General features: G+C 49.5%; 1 long non-coding RNA gene across 1 annotated transcript in view; it reads right to left on the bottom strand.

The window, feature by feature from the left end:
* Positions 1–8,381: 8,381 nt before the first annotated feature.
* The window catches only part of LOC149430664 (uncharacterized), a 22,565-nt gene continuing 11,192 nt past the window's right edge, over positions 8,382–19,754 (bottom strand). The window contains exon 3 of the long non-coding RNA XR_016309478.1: positions 8,382–8,498. This is a non-coding gene — a long non-coding RNA (uncharacterized LOC149430664). The remainder of the gene's footprint in view (positions 8,499–19,754) is intronic.

The raw sequence follows: 19,754 nt of genomic DNA, 5'->3' as shown, positions 1-19,754 counted from the left end.
TTGTCAGCACCTCACTGAATATATATTGTTACCGGGTATAATCCCTACTACACCATTGGTCTGGGGAAATATTATACAGCCAGTGTTCAAAATAGAGATTCCTTCATCTATAGGGCGCGGCACCCATTTCTAATTGTAACACTGTATTGGTGTCACCGGGGATGTCAGTGACACCAAGTCACCCCCCCCCCCCCCCAGTGTCAGAATGCCCGCCGCAGTCCCGATATAAGTCGCTGATCGCCAACCATTACTAGTAGAAAAGAAATAAAATCCCCGTATCTATACCGCCAATTGTAGACGCTACAACTTCACATTAACTCATTAATTTACACGTATTGGGATTTTTTTTCACAAAGACACGGAGCAGAATATATTTTAGCCCAAACTTATGACAAAACTGGATTTTTTACATTTTTTTTCCTGGATGTGTTTAATAGCAAACAGTCAGAAATATTTATTTTTTCAATAATTGTCGATCTTTTTGTTTTATAGCGCAAAAAATAAAAACCGAACAAGCGATCAAATACCACCGAAAGAAAGCTCAGTTAGTACAAAAAAAAAAAAGACGTAAATATCATTTAGCTGCAGCAATGCATGACTGCATGACCGCGCAATTGTCAGTTAAAGTAAAGCAGCGCCGTAATGCAACAAATGGTCTGGTCAGGAAGAGGGGGAATCCTCTGGAGGGGGAGGGGTTAATATTGTTATTGCCATTAATATTAGGATTATTATTATCATTATCGTTGTCATTATTACAATTATTGAATAATTGGAGGATTGGCTCCTCCCACCCATGCTAGATAGTGACACAAAGGTGGTAATAATTCATTCAATGAAGGCCGTGGTTGGAATGAGGACCTCGGAGTAGCCAATCATACACATCATTCATTGTGAAGAAACTGTTCCGTCATCGGAATTACTTCTGCTTTAAGGATGTCTTCAGAAACCCTCATTAGATATGCGCTTCAAAGGCTCCTCCCATCCAGGATAAATAGTGACACAAAGGTGATAATAATTCATTCCATGATGGCCGTGGTCGGATGAGTATCCCGGAGTCACCAACCATACCCATAATTCACTGTGGAAAAGCCAGTAAACCGATAGGATTAGTTCGATGTCAGACTTTCCACACACTGAATTATGGGTATGGCCGGATCCTCCGGGATACTCATCCGACCACGGCCATCATGGAATGAATTATTACCACCTTTGTGTCACTATTTATCCTGGATGGGAGGAGCCTTTGAAGCGCATATCTAATGAGGGTTTATGAAGACATCTCCAGTATAAGAATGTCTCCATAGAGGGTCCCCCATCTATGATAAATACTGACACAAACATGATAATAAAGGGGAAATCCCAACCCCCCCTCCCCCCTCTAACAAAAACTCTCTGTAAACCCCCATTGGTTGTCACTTACCTGTAGCCGCAGTGGTGTGATCATCCAGAGCCGGGTCTTTCTCCTCACCGATGGCATCCTGGAGGGGTCCCTCTTGTGGGGGAAGGGAGGGGCACATCACACAGGTATTCCCATTGGCCGGCCAGCAGACCATTTTTATTGCTGTCACAAGAAATGTAAACATCCCTTGTGACAGCAATAGGCAGTGACAGGTCCTCTCTGTATGGAGAGATTGGGGGGGAGGGGTGTCTATTAGAACCCCCATCTCTCCTTTAGGCTCCAGTGCAGCCAGTCAGACAGAGATCGTTCTGATTGGTCGCTTCGCTGGGCGGTAGCCGGCCAGAAAACAAAGAGCCGGAACCGGAAGGGACTAAATCCTGGATGTTCCGGGATGTGACATCACACAGTGGGAGGAGCAACTTCATTTCCTCTTACTGTGCGCCGGGGCAAGATGGCCGCCAGTCACATCCTTATTGGGCTCCTTGATCGCTTGGGGGGGCCTGGTATAAGGGGCAACGTTGGGGGGGGGGACCCCCTTCCATCACCCGGAAAAGTAAAGCCTCCCGGATTATTTCTACATGAAAGTAAAAAAACACAAAAAAATGTATCTGGGATCATGGCTGTAACCTCAACCGAGACCCGGTATAACCGCTTCCCTGCCACGCCGCAGATATACAGGGTCCAAGGGGGGAGGGGAATCCCACAGGATATATATATATATATATATATATATATATACATGGAGCAAGGGGGGAGGGTAATCTCACAGTATATATATACATGGACCAAGGGGGAGGGGAATCTCACAGTATATATATACATGGACCAAGGGGGAGGGGAATCTCACAGTATATATATACATGGACCAAGGGGGAGGGGAATCTCACAGTATATATATACATGGACCAAGGGGGAGGGGAATCTCACAGTATATATATATACATGGACCAAGGGGGGAGGGGAATCCCACAGGATATATATATACATGGAGCAAGGGGGAGGGGAATCTCACAGTATATATATACATGGACCAAGGGGGAGGGGAATCTCACAGTATATATATATATTGTCACAGTGCAGGGCCCTGTCACGGGATAAAGGCAGGTAGAGGTGGTCTGGTGATGGGCACAGGGTCTGCACATGTGCGAAGTGCAGAACCACGGAGTGTAGGTTGTGAGTGGAGAATACTGCTGTGGCAGTTTTCTCCAGATTTGGATATTGCTGGAATGGGGCTCCGTGGTCTGGAGATTTCACAGTGCCTTGCGTGCGGTCCAAGGACTCGGTGGGCTGCGTGCGGTCCAAGGACTCGGTGGGCTGCGTGCGGTCCAAGGACTCGGTGGGCTGCGTGCGGTCCAAGGACTCGGTGGGCTGCGTGCGGTCCAAGGACTCGGTGGGCTGCGTGCGGTCCAAGGACTCGGTGGGCTGCGTGCGGTCCAAGGACTCGGTGGGCTGCGTGCGGTCCAAGGACTCGGTGGGCTGCGTGCGGTCCAAGGACTCGGTGGGCTGCGTGCGGTCCAAGGACTCGGTGGGCTGCGTGCGGTCCAAGGACTCGGGGGCTGCGTGCGGTCCAAGGACTCGGGGGCTGTGTGCGGTCCAAGGACTCGGGGGCTGTGTGCGGTCCAAGGACTCGGGGGCTGCGTGCGGTCCAAGGACTCGGGGGCTATGTGTGTTGGAGGGCTTCACCAAGGAGAGGGGGACGTCAGACTAGCTGTGTGCGAGAGCCATATGTTGGAAAGAGTCTGCAGGAGACGGACATAAGCCTGAAGTGGAAGGCTAGTGGAAAATTGTATATGTGAGCCAGAAGGCTGATCTTTGTTGCGTTTGTTTGCTGGCGGATACCCCGGCGTGGGAAACATTTTTGTTGAACTTTTTTCTTTTAAATAAAATTGGGCAAAAAGGACCTTAAAGAAGCGAGTTGCTGTGTGCTTCACCAAGAAGAGCTCTACCCTTCTGAAGTGAGTTCCCACAATATATATATATAGACCAAGGGGGGAGGGTAATCTCACAGTATATATGTGAGGTGTGTCCTGTATACGGTATATATGAGGGGTGTGTCCTGTATACAGTATATATGAGGGGTGTGTCCTGTATACGGTATATATGAGGGGTGTGTCCTGTATACGGTATATATGAGGGGTGTGTCCTGTATACGGTATATATGAGGGGTGTGTCCTGTATACAGTATAAGGGGTGTGTCCTGTATACAGTATATATGTGGGGTGTGTCCTGTATACGGTATATATGTGGGGTGTGTCCTGTATACGGTATATATGTGGGGTGTGTCCTGTATATATGAGGGGTGTGTCCTGTATACGGTGTATATATATATATGAGGGGTGTGTCCTGTATACAGTATATATGTGGGGTGTGTCCTGTATACGGTATATATGTGTGGTGTGTCCTGTATACGGTATATATGTGTGGTGTGTCCTGTATACGGTATATATGTGGGGTGTGTCCTGTATACGGTATATATGTGAGGTGTGTCCTGTATACGGTATATATGTGGGGTGTGTCCTGTATACTATATATATGGGGTGTGTCCTGTATACGGTATATATGTGGGGTGTGTCCTGTATACTATATATATGGGGGGTGTCCTGTATACTATATATATGGGGGGTGTCCTGTATACTATATATATGTGGGGTGTGTCCTGTATACAGTATATATATATGGGGGGTGTCCTGTATACTATATATATGTGGGGTGTGTCCTGTATACAGTATATATATATATATGGGGGGTGTCCTGTATACTATATATATATATGTGGGGTGTGTCCTGTATACAGTATATATATATATATATGTGGGGTGTGTCCTGTATACTATATATATATATATGGGGGGTGTCCTGTATATATGTGGGGTGTGTCCTGTATACAGTATATATGTGGGGTGTGTCCTGTATACAGTATATATATATGGGGGGTGTCCTGTATACTATATATATGTGGGGTGTGTCCTGTATACGGTATATATATGGGGGGTGTCCTGTATACAGTATATATATGGGGGGTGTCCTGTATACTATATATATGTGCGGTGTGTCAGATGTATATAGCGCTTTGTATATAGAAGTAGGGTGTATATTGGATATGGGGGGGCCCATGCTCAGTGTTAGACTAATGAATACAAAGCCTGCTGGGATTGGCTGGGTTGTGACATCAGCCCACCTCTCTGACTCAGCCAATCCAAGCAGCCTTTGTATTCATTAGTAGAATACATCGCTTGCTGTGATTGGCCCAGTGTATACTGTATGTAGCTGCAACTACCGTACATACACACATCCAGCGGGCTGATTACAGTCGGGACGTACCGCTACGTTTTGAACCCGCTTGGCTCAGCGCAGAATCCTGTATATACGGCACATCCAGCGGGCTGACAGATTCATCTCTCACAGGGACATTTGTTTTCAGCCACCTTGGCTCAGCGCGGTGTTCTGTATGGACATTACTGCATTCAGCCAGCCTGACCCAAACAAACTCAAGGGTCACATTTTATACCCCGCGTATCAGACCACCCCCAATTTTTGGGGTATATTTTCAAGTATAACAAGTAGTCTTATACGCCAGAAAATATATATTTTTTTTATTTGTAGGTGAGAAGCAAATACAATGAAACGTAGATTTCTCATACATTATAACCAATAACGGTACAATAAATCCCCCCTCCGGCCCCCCTCCAGTCTTGCACAGTAGAAGCGCGGAGCGGGGATTTATAGAAGAATACATTTATATATTGAATGTCGTTACGTCTGCAGACAAATATTGATTGGATCATGAAGTCCGTTCACAGGTGGGGTTCGCTGTTCATAGGGAAGGAAGTTCTTTTACTAACCATGTAAAGGCTCTTTCAGTAACAAGCCGTTTACATCTCCAAGTATAAAAGAACATTGTATAGGTTTCCAGAGCCGGGAATCCTCTGACATACACATGGGCAGATCTCTGCACACAGCCAGAGGAAGGGCTCTTTATACCCGCATTGCCCTCTAACAGTGATCACCGTTGGATCTCTTTTCAGAGGGCAATTGACAGGCAGCTGGGAGATGAGAAGTCACCTTCTCACTAAGTGATATAATCCTGTAAAGTCCCCGCCCCCGAGCAGCAACCACATGCATTGTACATGGATGCAGGGCAGTTGTGACGGGTCCCATTCACACTCAGCAGTACCGATGGCAAATGTGACAGAGGGTATCATCTCTGCTGCATCCGCAAAGCATGTGTACAACCCCTTCCATCCAAGCAGTCTGGGGGGTGGTAAAACCATGACCCACACCCCCATGGCTGATATACTTGGAAGGGGAGGAAGGACATTCAGGACAGGTTTTTGGGTTTTCTAACCTGCTTGATTATATTGTTCACCCCCTTCATTCCCCAAAGCAGCTGGCTGGGAGGGGTCTGGGGCTCCCCATTGACATGAGAAGTTTTCAGAGGGCATCCATGGACGTCCTCCCAGAACTACGCCCCCCCCCCCCCAAGCGCGATCTTTGATCGCTGTGTCCTTCAGCCACAGCTGATCATATGTCCAGGAAAGGGCCAATCAGAGCAGCCTTTTACCATGTGGTCAGCTGTGCCCAATCACAGCCGATCAGTGTAAATCAGAAATGCTGGATATCGGCAGTCCTCTCCTCCCGCTCACAGCACATGAGGAGAGGAGAGCTGGGAAGCGGCATTTCTCAGAAGGGACAAATACACTGATCATCAGGGCACTAATCATCAGTGTAGCCCCATCAGTGCTTTGTATGGGTGCCATCAGTGCTAGTGGTCAGTGCCCATCAGTACAGGCTATCAGTGCCCATCAGTGCTACCTAACAGTGCCCAGCAGTGGAGAAGCGCCATCAGTGCTGGCTGTCAGTGCCATCAGTGCTGGCTGTCAGTGCCATCAATCAATGCCCATCAGTGCCGCCTCATCAGTGAAGGAGAAAAATCACCTATTTACAAAATTTTATAACAGAAACTAAAAAAAAATGTTTAGTCTTTCATCGTTTGTTTAGCAAAAAATAACCCACCCCCCCCCCCCCAGTGCTGATTAAATACCAACAAATGAAATCTCTGTTTGTCAAAAAAAAAAAAAAAAGATATAAATTTAGTTTGGATGCAATGTTGCATGACCGTGCGATTGTCATTCAAAGTGTGACAGCGCTGAAATCTGTCCTGGGCAGGAAGGGGGTAAAAGTGCCCGGTAGGCAAGTGGTTGATGTCACTTTAAAGCGGAATTTCCCCTTTTTGGTGGAGTTGCGCTTTAGTAAAAGGTCTGCATGCTGCATTATTTCCTCTATAACTCGCTGGCTTTAGATCTGTAAGTGTATGGTAATCCTTCCCTTCCTAACCAAACCGTTTATACAAAAAGAGCCGCAGAGGAGGCGGGGCTATAAAGAGAACCTGTTACAAAGTGACAGCTTTTCCCTTTCCCTGAATACTTGAGGCAGAATGAAGCAGAAGACTGAAATCAGGGACTTACATCTCCTCCGCTGTCCTTCATCCCGATGATGTCTGGGGGCGGAGCCAAAGTAACTACGGCGCCCGCAGGTAAGTGCACCCCAGTACTGGCGGGCACGCTGGACGAGATGACGGCGACTGGAGAGGCATCAGCAACCTGGAGGAGAATGTGCAAAATTGTATAACAGAACAAATAAAACAGTTTGGTTTTTTTTCCCCAATCTTTTTAGCACAAAAAGAAAACAACCCAGTGGGGGCTCATTGGTGGATGTGAGGAGGAAAGTCTCATTGATGGAGGTGGGGAGGGAAGTCTCATTGATGGAGGTGGGGAGGGAAGTCTGGCCTGTTTAGCCAAATCCAAAAACTGACAGGTGGACCTGATTGGAACGGTCATGTGAAAGAGGCCAGAACCAATCACATGGGCAAAAACCACCACAAATCCTATCTATTTCTATTGGTTCCCTCTGATGCTCCTCCATCTCCCAGCCTGAGCTCTGCTGTACAGGAGATTATGAGGATTCATTGATGTTCTTTTCATACCTGGAGTCCAGCTTCAAAGGAGAATCTATAATGTGTATTTCATCCTGAGCTCTAGGTGACAGAGTGCATGTATGTATTACATGTGCTGTAGACTGGGGGCTAGCGTGGCTGACAGCACGCCCCTCTATCCCCCCCCCACCGCTGTCTGACCGTGATGTTTTGAAGAAGAATGGATGAGAGTTGATGGATGGCGCTGATTTCAGCACCAGGCGCTTGCCCAAGACCGATGCCATCCTGCATACATGGGGGGGGGGGGGGGGACATATCATAGCAGAGGGGGTAGAAGATAGTCAGCTCACCGTGAGCTCCACAATACAAATGCAGTGCAGAGGGTGTATGAACACCGTACCCCCCCCCCCCCCCAGGTCCCTCTGTACTTACTTCTGGCCATCCTGAGTTGTCAGGGTTTCTTCAGCAGGTCCAGTGGTCAGGGAATGTGAAATATCCGCTCTTTTCTGTGCAGCGCTCACAAGACGGACCAGATAGACTCCCTGTGACAGCGCCGAGCAATCAGAATCCATCTGCTCCTTCCAGGAAGTGCTGCCCAGAGAATCCCTGGACTACTGGGTCACCTGTGGGAGCCCTGACAGCTCCCACCCCAAAGGTAAGTACAGCAGGTATCGGGGGAGGGGAGGGGGGGTTGTACAGCAGGTATCGGGGGAGGGGAGGGGGGGTTGTACACCTTTACATTTATCCTTTAAAGTTGAAGTAACATTTGATAAACATTTACTGGACGTACACTATCCGGGGGCACTCTCATCCTTGGACACTTTTCTGGGGCCCCTCAGGGATACCCCACATTACAGAGCTGCCTCTCTTCATCAAATCTGTTTCCCCATTTGGGATCCAGGCCTCCTAACACGCTATTAGTAATACAGAGAAGAACTGGCCGGGGCTGACAACACTGCTTGGGATTTCAGTGCAGCAGAGACAGTGTTGTCAGCTCAGTGATGAAGGGCATTCCCCATGTGAACTCACCATTGGCTGTCAGAGAAGACAGGGGGCACGCCATCATCCCTTCGGCTACACTGGGGTCTGTCGCCCTCTTCTGAACACCCCCTTTTATTAATGTTGGGGAGTCAGCAAGGAATGTGTCCGGGAATATTTCCTGATCTTCTAGAAGAGTAAAACGGATGGTTAGTTCACAATGGTGACCCATCAGAATCACAAACCAAATCATCACAACTCAAAGAAACCTTTTCCCAGCATAGAAGATACAAATGCAAACTGACAGCCAGAGAAATATTCTCCAACAATAGAAGTTCACCTTAAAAAACAATGAAATAAATAAATAAATGCCGTGTTTTGCAGGTAAAAAAAATGTGTATTTATAATTGTTTTATTAGCAGCTTGTAAAGCATTGCATCCGCCATCCGTCCTGATTACCCCGGTAAAGGTCATACAGGGGGTCCCAAACATGGGGGGGGGGGTGTACAGTGATGATGGTGGGGGGTGTACAGCGATGATGGTGGGGGGGGGGGGGGTGTACAGCGATGATGGGGGGTATAGCGATGATGGGGGGTATAGCGATGATGGGGGGGTATAGCGGTGATGGGGGGGTATAGTGATGATGGGGGGGGTATAGCGATGATGGGGGGGATATAGTGATGATGGGGGGGTATAGCGATGATGGGGGGGGTATAGCGATGATGGGGGGGGTATAGCGATGATGGGGGGGGTATAGCGATGATGATGGGGGGGTATAGTGATGATGGGGGGGGTATAGCGATGATGGGGGGGTATAGTGATGATGGGGGGGGTATAGCGATGATGGGGGGGTATAGTGATGATGGGGGGGGGTATAGAAATGATGGTTAATGATAACAATAAGTGTGACTATCAGAGGAGTTATGACGATGTATCACTATAACATTATATATGATTACACATCTTATTACCCATAATAATAATGGGGGCTGACCCCCCCCCCCCCCAGTGTCTCCCTTCCCCCCCCCCAGTGTCTCCCTTCCCCCAGTGTCTCCCTTCCCCCAGCACTTCCCCTTCCCGGCCACCCCGGGGCGCAGCTTCCCCAACTTCCCCTCCAGACACCATGAAAACACCGATCACTTCCTGCCTGGTCTCCATGGTGATGGGTCTTCCAGGAGGAAATCTATGGTGATGGGACACTACAGGAGGAGCTGAGTGTTGCTGCCCTCTAGCGGCTCCTGTGTGCATTACATCAGGGAAATGTCAGCACAGAGAATGGCCAGGAGATTTCTGTCATCCAAATACACAGAACAGCTTTATTGTATTATAATTATTGGGATTATTAATATTACACCCATTATTGTTTATATTACAATTCATATCAATCATTACAATCCTATTAATACAGTAAAATAAATAAAATGACATTATAATAACATTGTATGAATATAAACAGAGGCGTCTATATTATAAATACAGGGAAATGGTATCAATGTTATATAATAGGATCCAATCCAGATCTGCTCTACATCCCAACATCCAATCCAAAGCCACCTGAGCTGGATCCCACATGAGCCAATCAGAGTAAAGCAGGCTGAACAGAGGCTGCTGATTGGTCACACATAAACCCCGCCCCCCTCACTGTGACTTTGCACTGTAAACAGACTGGATCCCAGATGAGCCAATCAGAGTAAAGCAGGCTGAACAGAGGCTGCTGATTGGTCACACATAAACCCCGCCCCCCTCACTGTGGTCACATGACCTCCCTCACTGTGAGTCCTCAGTTGCTGTTTTCTCTCACCAGAGACAGCTGCTTCCTTACAGAGCTCCTGTTTTTTTTCTAAAAAAAACAAACAAAAATGTGCAGAATCTTTGCCGCGATTGTTATCCTGTTGCTCCCTTGGGGAGTACACAGGAAGGACATCAAAGACTCCACAAAGACCGGCATGGACAAGGACAATGATATGAAGATTATGGAGGAACAAAGAAATTTCATCAAAGACTCCCCAGATATCCGCATGGAGGGGGGGAGCATGAAGATGGAGGAACACCGATATTTCATCAAAGACTCCCCAGATATACGCATGGAGGAGGGGAGGACCATGAAGATGATGGAAGAACTGGAGCAGGAAAAGGTCAGAGAATTGGAAAATGAGTCCCCAGGACCCATCAGTTGGTTTTCACTACTGGCCACCATTCCATTCTGGTATAAGGGGACAGTCCTGATAAGTGTTCTCATTCTGAGGTACATCCTGCGCAGGAATCATCTGGCCACAATATTAGCACAATATTTGATGTTCCTGGAGCTGATTGAATTCTTTTATCAACTACTCGATGTCTGGTACAGCGAGGGGCCAACCTCAGAGAACACAGCCCCACCCATGCTTATAAATGCCACTGACTGCTACCAATGGATGGTTGCTGAGCTCCAGTCAGTCTGGTCCAATGGGTGGGCAGCCTTAGGGAACACAATCCCACCCATGCTTATAAATGCCACTGACTGCTACCAATGGATGGTTGCTGGGCTCCAGTCAGTCTGGTCCAATGGGTGGGCGGCCTTAGGGAACACAATCCCACCCATGCTTATAAATGCCACTGACTGCTACCAATGGATGTTTGCTGGGCTCCAGTCAGTCTGGTCCAATGGGTGGGCGGCCTTAGGGAACACAGCCCCACCCATGCTTATAAATGCCACTGACTGCTACCAATGGATGTTTGCTGGGCTCCAGTCAGTCTGGTCCAATGGGTGGGCGGCCTTAGGGAACACAGTGCTACCCATGCTTATAAATACTGTTGCTGAGCACCAATCAGAATGCTTGTTGGGACTTATCATCTTGCTGCTGGTAATGTTCCTAAAATATTTCAAGCCATTTCACCAATGGATCCAACCAACGAAAAGCAACATCAACCCACCGACGATTGACATCGATCTAACAACAGACATCACTATGGACCAGGCTGACTTTCGTACTCCCATCCTCACACCTCCTAGCAATGACGTCCGTGCTCACATAACGGATTTACTCCGGGAAATGAGGAGGAGCGAGCGAAACAAGCGGCTCAGGAACATTAACATCTTCCCATCAACAAGTGAAAGTGTGGACAGTGCTATGGAAGAGACTGACCTTCCCATTCCCAGCGTCCCACCTCCCAGGGATGACATCCGTGCTCACCTACGGGATCTATGCCGGCCAATGGGGAGGCGCAGGCCAACCAAGGAGTTCAGGCACCGCAAGCTCAATCTACCAGAGAGTGACCACATACCACCAAAAGATGAATATGCGGACAGAGCTACGGGAGATTCTGACTTTCCCATTCCCAGCGTCGCACCTCCCAGGGATCCCATCCGTGTTCATCCTTCCAGCACATCAACAAGAGGTTTACTCTTTCCAGCATTAGATAACACTTTACCATCAACGACTTCTGGCGTCTTTCCAACAAAAGACATGATCCTACGATCGAGTTCTGGCAATAGGCGAGAATGGACAACCATGACTGCCCATCCCAGTGTCCAATCCAGAGGTGAAATTCCTAGCGATACCGCCCGTTTTATCCTACGGGATTTATGCCGGGCAATGAAGAGGCGCTGGACAACCACAGAGTTCAGTTATGGCAAAATGTTCTCATCAATGAGTGACGTCATTCCACAGGACGATGATACCGTCCCATTACTGAGTGATGTCATTCTACAGGTTGATGATACCGTCCCATCAACGAGTGATGTCATTCCACAGGGTGATGATGCCGTCCCATCAACGCATGACATCATTCCTAAGAGATATTCTACCATGTCATCAATCAGTGACATCATCCAACCACCAAGCGATGACATTAGTTCTGGGACTGACCAACCGACTGGCCATCCCAGCGGTGCATCTCCTAGTGATGGCACCCGCTTTAATCCACGCAATTTATTCCAGCGAAAGAAGAAGCACAAGCGACCTAAGGTGAAAAATCTCAACAATCCCACCTCATACCAGGTCGCCGTCATCTTGTGCGGGAGACATCCAATTATATGTCCAGCAGACTGTTTCATCTTCGACTGTGTCACCTCCTAAATATCGCAGCCGTATTCACCTATTGTCAGGGGTCGGGTGTTCTGCCGCGATACGCCGGGTGGCGCATGCACAGAACACCGACACGCTCTAGCCAGTGGGCCCTGGGCGATCGTGGCGGCACCAATGACAGCGCAGGGCGCGCTATTTAAACAGGACAGGAGGTATGTCTTATTATCCTGTTCCTGTCATCTGGTTTGTGAAGTTTCCTGTTGCCGACCTCTGCTTGATCCTGACCCTGCTGGTTGTCTCCTGCTTGACCCCTGGCTTGACCTGTTCACTCTCCTGCCTGCTCCTCTGGTACCTCGCTGCCCGCACGTTGCTGAACCCGGCTCGTGACCCTGACCATTCTCTGCCTGCTCCTCCGGTACCTCGCTGCCCGCACGTTGCTGAACCCGGCTTGTGACCCTGACCATTCTCTGCCTGCTCCTCTGGTACCTCGCTGCCCGCACGTTGCTGAACCCGGCTTGTGACCCTGACCATTCTCTGCCTGCTCCTCTGGTACCTCGCTGCCCGCACGTTGCTGAACCCGGCTCGTGACCCTGACCACTCTCCTGCCTGCTCCTCTGGTACCTCGCTGCCCGCACGTTGCTGAACCCGGCTCGTGACCCTGACCATTCTCTGCCTGCTCCTCCGGTACCTCGCTGCCCGCACGTTGCTGAACCCGGCTCGTGACCCTGACCATTCTCTGCCTGCTCATCCGGTACCTCGCTGCCCGCACGTTGCTGAACCCGGCTCGTGACCCTGACAATTCTCTGCCTGCTCCTCCGGTACCTCGCTGCCCGCACGTTGCTGAACCCGGCTCGTGACCCTGACCACTCTCCTGCCTGCTCCTCCGGTACCTCGCTGCCCGCACGTTGCTGAACCCGGCTCGTGACCCTGACCACTCTCCTGCCTGCTCCTCCGGTACCTCGCTGCCCGCACGTTGCTGACCCGGCCTGCCTGACTACGACTTACGTCACGCTGACTGTCCATCCATCCATCCCGCAAGGATCAGTCCCTGCTGCAAGGCCTACCAGCCTCTTCTCGTCAGGCTCTATTTCCCGCAACACCTCTGACGGTACTCTCTACCACTGCTGGACATACTCAGGGGTCGCGCCCTGGTCTCGGTCTGCTCCAAGTCCATCCCCACCATCAGGGGCCCTGGTGCATAAGCAGATTGGGACTTAGACCCCGCGTGCTGAGGAACCCCGCACTGTGGGCCGCTAGAGATACCGTCAGGTGGTGTCTGACACCTATAGAATGTATTGCGGCTAAAGAAGAAGCGCGGGCCAACCGAAGAGGCCGGCCAGAAGACTCAGAGAGAACATTAGATACACAGATATGATGGGGGAGGGGTGACACCCCAATATAGAGAGAACATTGTATATACAGATATGGGGGAGGGGTGACACCCCAATATAGAGAAAACATTGTATACACAGATATGATGGGGGAGGGGTGACACCCCAATATAGAGAGAACATTGTATATACAGATATGATGGGGGAGGGGAGACACCCCAATATAGAGAGAACATTGTATATACAGATATGGGGGAGGGGTGACACCCCAATATAGAGAGAACATTGTATACACAGATATGATGGGGGAGGGGAGACACCCCAATATAGAGAGAACATTGTATATACAGATATGAAGGGGGGGACACCCCAATATAGAGAGAACATTGTATATACAGATATGATGGGGGAGGGGTGACACCCCAATATAGAGAGAACATTGTATATACAGATATGATGGGGGAGGGGTGACACCCCAATATAGAGAGAACATTGTATACACAGATATGATGGGGGAGGGGAGACACCCCAATATAGAGAGAACATTGTATATATAGATATGATGGGGGAGGGGTGACACCCCAATATAGAGAGAACATTGTATATACAGATATGATGGGGGAGGGGTGACACCCCAATATAGAGAGAACATTGTATATACAGATATGATGGGGGAGGGGTGACACCCCACTATAGAGAGAACATTGTATATACAGATATGATGGGGGGGTGACACCCCAATATAGAGAGAACATTGTATATACAGATATGATGGGGGAGGGGTGACACCCCAATATAGAGAGAACATTGTATATACAGAGATGATGGGGGAGGGGTGACACCCCAATATAGAGAGAACATTGTATATACAGATATGATGGGGGGGAGGGGGGACACCCCAATATAGAGAGAACATTGTATATACAGATATGATGGGGGGGACACCCCAATATAGAGAGAACATTGTATATACAGATATGATGGGGGAGGGGGGACACCCCAATATAGAGAGAACATTGTATATACAGATATGATGGGGGAGGGGTGACACCCCAATATAGAGAGAACATTGTATATACAGATATGATGGGGGGGGGGGGACACCCCAATATAGAGAGAACATTGTATATATGTCTTCTGATGGTGGACGTCTCTTTGGTGCCTTCAGCCAGGTGCGATGTAACACACACGTCATCCCGCAATTCTCATGCGTCTTGCCATGCGACAATTGCAGCAACATCACACTGCATTCGGGGCGCCATGTTGATGGTGACCGTCTCTTTGGTGCCTCTTCAGACATCTCCATAAAGGACGTCACTGGCAGGAAGGGTTCTCATTGGTCCCAGCAGAAAAGGCCTCAAGCTGGAAAGACTCCTCCCACTTCTGAAGCCAATCAGAGTTCCTTTCTTTTCTCCCAAGCTTCATCCTCCAAGACCAGACCTAAGCCAGGGGCCCAGTTCAGTCACAATCCTGGGGCCCCTAATCCCCAAACCTGCAGACTAGTCCTATTAAACCTCCTGAAGGGATTTCCCTACTTTCTAAAGTGGGGGGACGTCTGTTGGCCTTTGGGGTCACCTGGTCAGCAGACATCTCAGAAGCTCAGGTAAGAGACGTGGTGTCCAGGGGCTACAGACTAGAGTTCATCTCCCTGCCCCCACCCCGCTTCGTGTTGTCCAACCTGCCGGTGTCCCCGCAGGGACTAGCGGTCCTCCATGCTGCTCCTGCAGATCTGCTGACCCAAGGAGATCTCCCCATTGGACCAACAGCAGAATAGTTCCCGGTTTTTAGGCCACATTCACAGGGGACATACCAATCTGTACCGCCGGGGGGGGCCGTGTTTATTTGCAGGGGATGTCCCGGTGTTCATGCATCCCTGTGCAGGCAGTTCCATTGATGTCAGTTGGGACGTAGTGGTAACATGGACACAGATGCTGATCCCAATCTGACATCCGTATGGATGCATGGCCCTGAACGCACACTATCTGTGTTCACAGCTGTTCACCCGCACAGATGTTACATTGGGAGCAGTGTCTGTATCCATGCAGCCGCTGCATCCCAACTGACATCAATGAACCTGCCTGCACAGGGATGCATGAACACCGGTACATCCCCCAAGTAAACACGGCCCCCCACGGCTGTACGGATTAGTACGCCCCCTGTGACCGGGGCCTTACTCCAACCTTTTCCCTGTTCTAAAGCCTCCCAGCCGGTTCACACTATGTGGTGCGGGACACTGCATGGAGTCTGCACAGGAATCACACCGCATTCCTCTGCGCATTCCATGCACATGTCTGTGCGCTGCGATTTGGGCCATACACTTCCTATGGCTCAAATCACATCGCATCCGCACCACAAAGGTGCAGGACTGTCTTTAGATCCGCACCTGAATCACATGGTATGGGTCTTCTCACCCATGTCATGTGATTTCTGGCAATCACATCGCGTCTTGCCATCTGTTTCGGGTGTCAATAATTTATTACTGACTCCAGCACCAGATCGCATGAACGTGATGCGATTGCAATGCGGTGCGGGAAACGTACAGGATTCGCAGCGTTTCCCGCACCTCATTGGTGTGAACCCGAGCTCAAGGAGGACATAGGCTGCATTCACTGGGGGGATTAGGGGCATACAGGGGATTCCTGCAGATGGGATCACTGTGAACAGTGGGGGATGGGAAGTCTGTACAAAGCAATGACAGGCTGACAGGAGCCGCGACCATTCCCATGTATCCGCACATCCATCGGTCATCTACGGTTAGGGCCAGGATCGCTCATCCTTCCCTGACCACAGATGACCGATGGATGTGCGGATACATGGGAATGGTCGCGGCTCAGCCTGTCATTGCTTTGTACAGACTTCCCATCCCCCACTGTTCACAGTGATCCCAGCCCCAGGAATCCCCTGTATGCCCCCTAATCCCCCCAGTGAATGCAGCCTATGTCCTCCTTGAGGCTTTAGAACAAGGAAACGGTTGGAGTAAAAACCGGGAACTATTCTGCTGTTGGTCCAATGGGGAGATCTCCTTGGGTCAGCAGATCTGCAGGAGCAGCATGGAGGACCGCTAGTCCCTGCGGGGACACCGGCAGGTTGGACAACACGAAGCGGGGTGGGGGCAGGGAGATGACCTCTAGTCTGTAGCCCCTGGACACCACGTCTCTTACCTGAGCTTCTGAGATGTCTGCTGACCAGGTGACCCCAAAGGCCAACAGACGTCCCCCCACTTTAGGAAATAGGGGCTTCCCTTCAGGAGGTTTAAAGGACTTGTCTGAAGGTTTGGGGATTAGGGGCCCCAGGATTGTGACTGAACTGGGCCCCTGGCTTAGGTCTGGTCTTGGAGGATGAAGCTTGGGAGAAAAGAAAGAAATTCTGATTGGCTTCCGAAGTGGGAGGAGTCTTTCCAGCTTGAGGCCTTTTCTGCTGGGGCCAATGAGAACCCTTCCTGCCAGTGACGTCCTCTATGGAGATGTCTGAAGAGGCACCAAAGAGACGTTCTCTCTATATTGGGGTGTCACCCCCCCCCCCATCATATCTGTATATACAATGTTCTCTCTATATTGGGGTGTCACCCCTCCCCCATCATATCTGTATATATAATGTTCTCTCTATATTGGGGTGTCACCCCCCCCATCATATCTGTATATACAATGTTCTCTCTATATTGGGGTGTCACCCCTCCCCCCATCATATCTGTATATACAATGTTCTCTTTATATTGGGGTGTCACCCCTCCCCCAACATATCTGTATATACAATGTTCTCTCTATATTGGGGTGTCCCCCCTCCCCCATCATATCTGTATATACAATGTTCTCTCTATATTGGGGTGTCACCCCCCCCATATCTGTATATACAATGTTCTCTCTATATTGGGGTGTCCCCCCTCCCCCATCATATCTGTATTTACAATGTTCTCTCTATATTGGGGTGTCACCCCTCCCCCATCATATCTGTATATACAATGTTCTCTCTATATTGGGGTGTCACCCCTCCCCCATCATATCTGTATATACAATGTTCTCTCTATATTGGGGTGTCACCCCTCCCCCCATCATATCTGTATATACAATGTTCTCTCTATATTGGGGTGTCACCCCCCCCATATCTGTATATACAATGTTCTCTCTATATTGGGGTGTCCCCCCTCCCCCATCATATCTGTATTTACAATGTTCTCTCTATATTGGGGTGTCACCCCTCCCCCATCATATCTGTATATACAATGTTCTCTCTATATTGGGGTGTCACCCCCCCCCCATCATATCTGTATATACAATGTTCTCTCTATATTGGGGTGTCCCCCCTCCCCCCATCATATCTGTATATACAATGTTCTCTCTATATTGGGGTGTCACCCCCCCATCATATCTGTATATACAATGTTCTCTCTATATTGGGGTGTCACCCCCCCCCCCCATCATATCTGTATATACAATGTTCTCTCTATATTGGGGTGTCCCCCCTCCCCCATCATATCTGTATATACAATGTTCTCTCTATATTGGGGTGTCACCCCTCCCCCATATCTGTATATACAATGTTCTCTCTATATTGGGGTGTCACCCCCCCATCATATCTGTATATACAATGGAGAGAAGGGTTGGGATTGGTGGGTCGGAGGCACGGAGGAGACCTTCGCCATCAGAAGACATGGAACCTCGCGTTGGTGGTGTAGTGGTTAGCATGGCTGCTTTCCCAGCAGCTGACTCGGGTTCAATTCCCGGCCAACGCAATATCCAACATGGCTGCCTCCCCTCCTAGGTGATCGGAGTCCCCCGGGGGAAAAGGCCGATACAAATCCAGTGTCGAGGATATATTACTGGTGGGATCAAATACAAACCACAACCAATGAAGGGGATGTGTCGTCTGATTGGACAGATTTCATTACACCCTCCAATAGCAGACTTCCTGCAGATGGATCGCATTGTTCTGTGTTCTCCATTCCAGCCAGTAGGTGGAGAACTCCGCCCCTTTTCTAGTATCTTCTAGGCCAGGGGGGGCCAAACTTTCCAGTACGGGGGCCGAAAAAATAACCCCCCCCAGCAACATAACACTTCTTCCCCCAAGCAAAAATAGACCCCTCCCTCAACAATAGATTCCTCCCACTGCATTAATAAATCCTCCAGCAACCAGTACCAATAGACCCCTCCCACAACCATAGATCCCCCCACCAATAACCAACCCCCTGAGCAACATAAGACCTCCCACACCATGCAACAATAGACCCCTCCCACAACCATAGATCCCCCCAGCAATAACCGACCCCCTGAGCAACATAAGACTTCCCACACCCGTACCAATAGACCCCTCCCACAACCATAGATCCCCCCAGTAATAACCGACCCCCTGAGACACATAAGACTTCCCATACCATGCAATAATAGGCTCCTCCCACAACCATAGATCCCCCCAGCAATAACCGACCCCCTGAGCAACATAAGACTTCCCACACCATGCAACAATAGACCCCTCCCTCAACAATAGAACCCTCCCTCAAGATTAAATCCCCATCAGCAACGATAGATCCCCCAGCAGTCGGGATCATTGGACCCTTCAGCACCACTTGCCATTACATACATTTTGAACAGGGAAAAAAAAATCTCTGGTCACATGACCACTGATCCTTCCCAGCCCCGGGTGTTCTGAACTGTTTAAAGGGATGGCGGGGGCGGGAAGGGGTTCAAACAGGGGCGGACTGACCATTTGGAAACTCGGGCACTGCTCGAGGACCCGGGGGAAGGAGGGGGCCCCATGAGATGCCCCTGGTACCTTTTTCATAGGCTTTTTTGAGTTTGGGCAAGGACACAGGGGCCCCATGATCCCCTATTGCCCGGGGGCCCCATGAGTCGTTAGTCCGCCCCTGGGTTCAAATCACAAGGATACGAGAGATGGAGATCATCAATAGTGTGCTTCTTCTGCTGTGTGACGGCTGCCTGCCCACCCACATGCAGGAGAAGAACGCACCCCAGGCTGAGGTTTTCATGCTTCCGGGGATCATGCTGAGTATTAGAAGCTGCTTCCGCGGAGCGCCCCCACAGGTGAATGGCGGTATGGCGCTCAGTGCTCCGCCCCCTAATTAATCAGAATACATTGTGAGTCGTTATTAAAAA

Source organism: Staurois parvus, unplaced genomic scaffold (assembly GCF_062004578.1).
Source record: "Staurois parvus isolate SC_StPar_1 unplaced genomic scaffold, SC_StPar_1.0 ptg002543l, whole genome shotgun sequence".
Lineage (NCBI taxonomy): Eukaryota > Metazoa > Chordata > Amphibia > Anura > Ranidae > Staurois > Staurois parvus.
The sequence above is the reverse complement of the archived record's forward strand: the minus strand, read 5'-3'. Positions and strand labels throughout refer to the sequence as shown.